Source organism: Vulpes vulpes, chromosome 16 (assembly GCF_048418805.1).
Source record: "Vulpes vulpes isolate BD-2025 chromosome 16, VulVul3, whole genome shotgun sequence".
NCBI lineage: Eukaryota > Metazoa > Chordata > Mammalia > Carnivora > Canidae > Vulpes > Vulpes vulpes.
In genome coordinates, this window is record NC_132795.1 from 7,735,777 (window position 1) to 7,744,463 (window position 8,687).

An 8,687-nucleotide genomic window follows, 5' to 3' on the forward strand; every position below is an offset into this window, starting at 1 on the left:
AAACATCCCAGAGGAGCCCAGCACCCAACACCCCCCAGGGAGACGTGGGGGGCTCGGGGGCGGGCGAAGCCAGCCAGCTGGTGGTGGTGGTGCCGGCGTGTGCACGGGAGCTGGGAGGAAAAGTGCAAAGGGTGTGCGAAGGGAAAGCCCCGTGGCCTGCCTGGTTTCCCCTCCAGTTTGGGTTCCTTTCTCCTTGGGCTGTGTTGGGCAGTGGTGGGGAGGGAAGGGATGGGTGGGGGCCCGGCGAGGATGACCGGCGGCACCTGCGTGGGCCCCCGGGCTCATCCGGGTGGGCAGGCTTCCTGGCTCGGGTGGCCTTAGGGACTCCGGGCCGCGTGCGGGGGGCGGGGGCGGTGTTGGGGCGAGCCCCCCGGACGCAGGGTGACTTCGGCTTCTTTTCAGAACTCCCAATTTTGGAGGGGCTCCGAGGGGGCTTAGGTTTGGAGTTGGGTGTCTTTGTGTGCCCTTGTTACTTTATTTTATGGTGGTTTTGGCTGGAAGATGTTTACAAGAAACACAAACGCAACTGGAGAAAAGTACGGATTTCGGGGGGTGGGTGTGTATCCCAAGCAGGGCCGCGGGCTGCGGGGGGTGCAGCCTTCAGAGCTGTCCATCCACAAGTGGCCTCCCAGCGCCCCAACCCTCCCCGAGGCCAGGGCGCGCTCAGTGTCAGGCCTTCTCCCGCTTTGGTGCAAGCAGAGACCCAAGGACCCCCCTCCCACCCAAGGGTCTCCCGGGAGAGCTGCCGCAGCGGACAGACAGACAGACGGAGGCAGTGGGCGGGGTGTCCCCCAGGGAGTGGAGTGAGACCAATCTAAGTATTGGGCAGTCATCCCTCCGTGCTACACGCCCCGGTCCCTCCCGTGCAGCGAGGCAGGGCGCGGGGACCCTGGGGACCCTGGCAGGGAGGCCACGGCGGGTGGGCACCTGCAGAGTTTCTCATTGTCAATGCACAACGGCCCGCGCCATCCATGGGTGTGAAAGGGACACTGTCAAGTACTTTTTTAAACTAGTTTTTAGGGTTTTTTAAAACTCTCTGTTGTTTGTATTATTCTCTTAAAAGCTTGAAAATAAAATTTCTTTCCCTATCATTCGTGTCCTCTTCCATATGTGAGTTTGCCCTTCCGGTGTCCAGCTCGGCCTCCGCAGCATACCCTGGACTTGCCCCTCTTCTTCATGTGCTCCGCCCCTAGTGTCTTCTGTGCAAGAAATCCTTTCTCCCTGAGGGTACAGATGGGGCAGGTGTGTGTGTGTGTGTGTGTGTGTGTGTGTGTGTGTGTGTGTGACAACTGGTGGCAAAGCACGGGCCCTCCTGGCCTCTCGCCGGCTCCCTAGCATATAGATTCCTTCAAGTCAAAGAAAGGGGAACAACCCCCAAACCCTAAGTTTCTGCCCAGGACTCCCAGAAGCAGAGACCATTAGTGCTCGAGGAAATTGGGAGAGATTTTTACCCCATCGGGTCATTTCAGAGAAGCTGAGAGAACCACAGGCGAGAGCTGTGTTAGGACGTCGTCCTCCTGACAGTTTTCTGTTGAATATCAGAAAAACAAACCCAGTTGGGGGTGGGGGGCCCTGAGAGAGGGCTCGCACGTATCACCAGGCACCAGACCCTTCCTCCCTCGGCCTCAGGCCAGCAGTCGGTCAGGCAATGTCCTCAGTGGGATGTGCGTGTGCTTAGGAAGGTTCCTCCCCTAATGAAGGTCCCAACGCAGCAGGTCAGGAAAGAAATAATAATTGGTGAGAGACCAAAAAACACATGCAAGGAAAACCTACAAGCAAGGTAAAACCATCAGAAAGTGCAAGTAACCTATGTAGGGTAAAGGTGTCTATTTCTCCAGGCCTTCTAGGAACGGGCCATTCGGTTTAATTCAATATTTATGGAAAATACACATGTGTTAGTTAGACTACGTATTTCCGAGAAAAAAAAATCAGAATACAACAAAATATGCATGTCACCAAAACTACAGGGGCCAGCCATCATGCCATCTTTTTCGGTGATTCACAGGACACTTCAGAATCTTATGGTCATTTAGGGTCATTCAGAATGTGCTTTACTGAATGAGAGGTGATTGATGAGAACTTCTGACGGCAACTGGAGTTTACTGGGGCTCGTTTACTGCCAGGACCCTCAGCAGTCCCTGGCACACAGTTGGTGCTTAATAAATATTCTGAATGAGGGGCACCTGGGTGGCTCAGTCAGTTGAGCATCTGATTCTTGATTTCAACTCAGGACATGATCTCAGGGTCATGAGATTGAGCCCCACACTGGGCTCCACGCTCAGCAAGGCGTCTACTTGAGACTCTTCTTCTTCCTCTGCCCCTCCCCCCTTCAAATAAATAAATAAATCTTAAAAAAAAAAAAAAAACATCTGAATGAGTAAAACACTCCCAGAAGAGCACGGGAGTACCTTCGGCATGCTGGGAAATGCCTCCTCTTCTGTCAACTCACACTCTAGCTCCCAAGAGCAATCACAGAGTAGAAAAGAAATGTCAACTTTTAGTTTCTCTACCCAATAGGATGGTCAGTTCCCTGTGTCTTGGGAAATGGAACTTATGGGTACAAAAATGAATGGATTGGGTTTTTATATTTTATAGGCATCTCTCGGGAGCGAGAAGAAGGGCACCCTGACAACCAGAGGCCATTGCCCCTTCTGAATGTGCAAATCGCCCTTCAAACCAGCAGACAAATGTCTAGATTTCAGAGAATTCGCTGCATATCATCTGTAAGTATGGCCCCAGGCCTGGGACAAAGGACTAGCTAAGACCCGGTGCTCTCAGTGTGTGCCAGGCTCCGAATTAACTACTGTACATGTATCGACACACTTGGTACTCCGACAACTGATGAAGCAGATATCATTATTATTATCTTCGTTTTACAGATGTGGACACTGAGGCAAAAGGGTGAAGTAACCAGGCCATAAACATATGGAATTCAATCCCAGGCAATCCACCACAGGACAACTGACACCAATTTAAGGGAAATCTGGGTCAGCCCAATGTGGGGAGGTCATCACGGTGGAGGTCTACAGAAAAATTTTGGAAGTTGGGGAAATAGGGAGTAAATAATTATAAACTATTTCCCTACCAAAAAAACCCCAAACCAACCAACCAACCAACCAACCAACCAACCAACCAACCAACCAAAAACTCATAAACCTAAGAGTAGCTAACAATTTTTGATGCTGTCCAGATAATATGCTGGCTGAATGGATGCCTGTATAATAGAAAGTTGGCTATATCTGAGTCCTGGGGAATTCTGAGAGGACAATGGGCACAGTTTAACCACATTTTTATGGACAAAGGCCCATAAAACATCACAGAGTATTCTCTTTCTATGGGGAAAAAAAAAAAAGTAAAAAAAAAAATCCGATTTGGAAATTAGACTTTTGGTCCTGGATCCAAGGGAATGGTGCAGAGTGATGGGACTGGGGGCTCTGGTCATAGCCATGAAATTTAGGAGGACCCCACAATTTTGAGCCTTGTTCCTATCTGTCAAATATCAAATCTGTCACCATCTTACAGCACAGAAAATCATAGAATTTTTTTAGTCTCTATGAAATAATCTGCTGCTTTGTTATTTTGCACACTGGATCCAAGGGCTCATAGCGGAGGGTAGGGGCATGGCTTGCATACAACAATAACCGATTCCTAAGAGTAACGATGTACTTTATAAACAGAATTCATGATGTTGGGGAGGTAAGAAAGCCAGGGGGCAGGGGAAACACATTTTGCATTATTCTTCCTCACCTTGTCTCAATTACCCTGTTCCCTAGTAACAAGCAATTGAGTGATTTTCACCTGCAAGGGTCTGAGGCTATAGCAGTGATGCAATGGCCCTAAGACCATCCCCCGCTACACACCTCCACCCACCCTATTGGCAGAAGGACAGGTGGGAACTGGGAGGGGCTTGGGGAGCCAAGGACAATTAGATGACTCTCCAGGATGACTCTTAGTGATCTGAGTCCAGGGTCTGGGCTGCGTTGGGTTGGTGGCCAGCTGGTTAGCTAAGAACCCACTTGTGGCACCAGAGGGAACCCCAAGTCCTTCTTCATGCTGCCTCTTGCCCTAGGCATCTCCTATCTACTCCTCAGCCAGCCCAATGTGGGAACAGGAATCCAGAGCAAAGACTTTCTTCCTGCCCAGGCCCCAGCCCGATGCGAACAGCTGTCCTCAGTACCCTCTTGACCTCTGGCTGCCAGGGAGAGCACCTCCTCTTTATATAGGCCACCCATAACCAGGTGCTAACCACCTCACAATCACACTCAATTTTGACCCAAAGCCTCAGTAGATAATCAGGGAAGAAGAGGAGCCATGATCAGGGGTGATTTGGGGAAGAAAGGAGACTCAGGCTTACCCCGTGCCTGTGCCCTCTTAATTTGAGAGGGAAAAGTCCTGGAAGCAGAGTGACCTCAATGCCCCTGGTGCTGGTCCAGGTCTCATGCTCTGTATGCCCCAGAGGTCTTGCCGGTGAGGAAAGGCGAGGTACACAGCACCGCCAGGGCATTCTCATTCCGGGGGGGGGAGGGGGTCCCCTCTGATGGAGGGGCAGTCATCTGCTTCTGAATCTGTTAGATAAAGAAGCAGATACTCAGGTTCTGCTTCTGACAATACAGCCCTTTCCCCCAATCACTTTTGGGGGGAATAATAAAAAGAGCTAAGTGCATAGCATGTTCCATATGTCAAGACTCACCTCAAGCTTTTTGTGTATAACTCGTTTAATTCCCCCAAAACCACCCTACAGGTTGAGAACTACTACAATATCTATTTTTCAGGTGAGAAAACTGAGGCCCAGAGAAGTTCGGTGCATGGCCCGAGGTCATGCAGCCATACACGGCCCTGCTGGAATTTATACCTCAGCAGCCTGGTGCCAAATGTTGGGCTATAAATGGGTACATCATACGGCCTCTCAGGAAAGTGGGACTGTGTGTAAAAGGTTTGCCTCGATTTGAGGGGCATTGGAGGGAAATGAATGGGCCCTGTGCCATCTGGGCCACCTGCCCCTCAAAGTCAGCTAATGTCTGCTCGAACGTCCCCAACCCCCACCCTACAGGAAGGCTGATGCCCTCAGCCTTCATCAATTGGATCTTAAAATTTGTTCCAGTTGCTTCCTATTCCAATTTTCAGAGTCTCCTTAATTCAGGGTTTCTGTTCTGTCTTACGGTGATTCCTCCACTGTAACCGTAGGTTAAACTCAGCCCAAATGTCGGACAGGGTTCCCCCTCCTAGGTTTTTCCTCCCACCCAATGCCTTATCACTGATACTTGTGTGTATTATAGCTTTACTGGGAATTTGATGGTAATTTGAAGATTATTCATATAAAAAACCAGTAGTGAGAAACTGCTACATGGAAGGTTCTAACCAGGTGGACGTCTCCAATGCCAACCAGATACAACTGTCTTCAAGGATCTCACCGTCTGGTTACGGGACTCTGGTAAGAGGCTCCGCATTTCTCATCAAAAGCTTTGCTCATGAAAGAGCCTGACAAGCTTACTCTTACTAACTATGAAAAGGTAAATTAGCAATATTCCCTCTCCTGGGGAACTGGCATTTTTAAGAGGAGATCATTTTTAAGCCAGAGGAATAACTCCGTAAGTAGTGGAAGGAGGCCTATTGACTGAGCTGCTCTTTGGATTTCCTCAGGAAGACTGACGCTCTGATAATAGGTGGAGACGAGCAGAAGAGGAGGGTCTGTCTCAGGCCCTCTGAGCTCTGTAATGTCGCTTGGTTTGAGCAGCCCTTTTTATGTAGAAGCTGGATTTGGGGTATCACGACTCTGTCCCAGCCAGTGGCCATTCCAAGGGGTGACTTGTTCAGAGGGGGACCCTCTACCCCTCCAACACAGGCTGCTGTGTCTTTTCAAAAAAAGAGATGTCTCAGGGCACCTGGGTGGCTCAGTCAGTTAAGTGTCCGACTCTTGATTTCGACTCGGGTCAGGATCTCAGGGTCATGGGCTTGAACCCTGAATTGGGCTTCGCGCTCAGCATTGAGTCTGCTTGGGATTCTGTCTCTACCTCTCCCTTTGCCCCTCCCCCAGGTCCCTGTCATGCACAATAAATAAATAAATAGATAGATAGATAGATAGATAGATAAATAAATAAATAAATAAATAAATAAATAAATAAATAAATATTCTTAAAAAGAGAGAGAGAGATGTGGACGTTCTGGAGTTGCTGCTTTGCCGAGCAGTGGAGAGGCTACACCTGCCTAGTGAATCATGGTGACATTATTGTAAGAACCAGTCCCCCTCTTCAAAACCTCAAGGTTGAGGCATTATTAGCTCATGTTGTCCATTATTCCTCAAGTCATTTTGGTGGACACATGTTGCTTTTTCAGCCAGTGCACCCAAACCCCCTTTCCCCAATACCTATAGTTTTGGTAGGGCTGAACCCCTAAACCCACTCTAACCATAGCAGTGGGACTGTGACTCGGGGCTTGGTAACCAATGTATCTTATGTGTCAGTCCACAGGGGTTAGGTCAGAAATGGGCATGTGCCCAAAGCCAAGCCAAGTCTTCCAAGGGATTTTTCCATCAGAGCCAGTGGGAGATGCTGTTTCTCTCCACGATGGTCGTTAAGAACTTGGGAGTCTGGGAAAATGAAAGACCCCACTTTCTGCAGGGGAAGCCCCTGTCTTCAGAGCAAGGTCAAACAAAGATACGCAGCACAAAGAGCAGGAGAGAACCACCCTGACTCCTGGATCCATGACTGAGCCTATTCCTTCACTAGATTTCCCAGGACATTTACTGATAAATTGGATTTTTGTTTACATTAATCTAAGCTACATTTATGTCATTTGCAACTAAAAAAAATAGATGAATACAAAGATTTCCATGCATCCCATGACAAAGCTTAGGCTTAAATCTATGGCACGTTGGTTGAGGGGCCAAAGGAATTAGAAAGAGCTGCTTCCCTCTCCTATTGCTTAGGGTCCCAAGTTTGCATTACGACAGCGTTTACAACTATTATTCTCCCTTAATTATCTGTATGAATCTGTTCAGGAGCATCCAATGATTAAGTAAGAAGATAATATGCACAGACGTGCATGCAGAGTGTCCTTTTAAATAGTATCATTTGAAAAATTTGTTAAGATTGCTTTGGTGGACAGGCACCTGGAAGGCTCAGTGGTTGAGCATCTGCCTTGGGCTCAGGGCTTAATCCCGGGGTCCTGGGATCGAGTCCCACATCTGGCTTCCCTCAGGGAGCCTGCTTCTCCCTCTATGTCTCTGCCCCTCACTGTGTGTCTCTCATGAATAAATAAATAAAATCTTTAAAAAAACAACCAAACAAAGATTGCTTTGGGGGAGACAATGAAAGGACCTAAAGAGAAAAGCAAGCGGCCTTTAATTAAGCTCTGACTTCAGGCCTTAGGAATGGGAAGGACCCAGTTATGAGGCTACAGAACAGAGCCAGGGTACCAGGATTCATGGCAGAAGGTGGGAGGCAAAGCTGGGAGCAAGATCTCGACCCAGTGGCCAAAGCCAAAGGGGCTCCCATTATCCTTGGCGTTGACCATGCAGATGGTATGGACGCCCACATGTGCCTCCTCATTGCTGGCACTATTGCTCTTACTGGATTAAGAACACCCTAATTCTGGACTTTATGGGGACCTACAGAAGCAGCCAGAACCAAGTCAGAATCTCTTCCCTCATGCACAAATAACTTAGCTTTTCAGGGCTCTGCTTTCTTCACTTTTAAAATAGAGAGAGAGAGATAATTTGTCTCTCAGGATCTTTATAATATCAAAGATAATGCATGTAAAATTGGCAGTGAATGAATTACTGCATCCTCATTTTATTGTTTAACAGAATAATAGGAAAGTTGGAGCATTACCATAATGTATAAAAAGCAAGGTTAGATCAAAGCAAATATGGGTACCTGTCACCAATACTGTGTCTCATTTCGGTTTTCACTCAACTCCGTGTAAGAGATAGATACCCGACTAGCAGGAGCTTAAAGAATTAAAGGTTGATTTATTTATTTTCTGTAATGAGATGTCCGGAGTAGGTGGCTGCTGCTCAGTGATGCCACAAGTGGCCCGGGCTCGCTCTTTCTGCTCTGGCATCCTTAGCATGTTTGTCGCTCGTGGCTGTACCCTCACAATCTCAAGTGGCCAACTGTAGCTCGAAGCAAGAGAGAAAGGAGAAGGGGCGGCCCTGGTCACATCCGTCCTTCATATCGGGAAAGCAAAAGCTCTCCCAGAACCATGTATCTACTCCTGGAGGCTTCCGTGTGCGTGTGTGCATGTGTGTGTGTGTGTGTGTGTGTGGCCAGAAATGTGTCACTAGTTAGTCTTAGCTGCAGGAGGAGCTGGGAAAGTGGTCACTTGTCCTTTTCAGCTCCTGCTGTGGACGGCACCAAGGGAAAAGTAGAGGAGGACGGATGGTGTGTAGGGTGGCCAGGTCGTCGGCCCTACCCTGTGCGTAAGCAGATAAATTAGCTTGCTGCTTTGGCGGGCCATTTGGTAGTATTCTGTTGAATTCAACATGCACATACCCTTCAAACCCAGGGATTCTATTTCTTTGGAATTCTCCGACAGAGAGAGAGAGAGAGAGAAGCAGATGTTGCCTTCTCAAGGAGCTTGGGAAAGGAGGATCAGGGTGGTATCGTTGTAATAATGAAACAAATTGGGAAAAAAACTAAGTGTCTGTCAACACGGGAGTGATGAAGTGTGAGATGCTGAAACCGTGG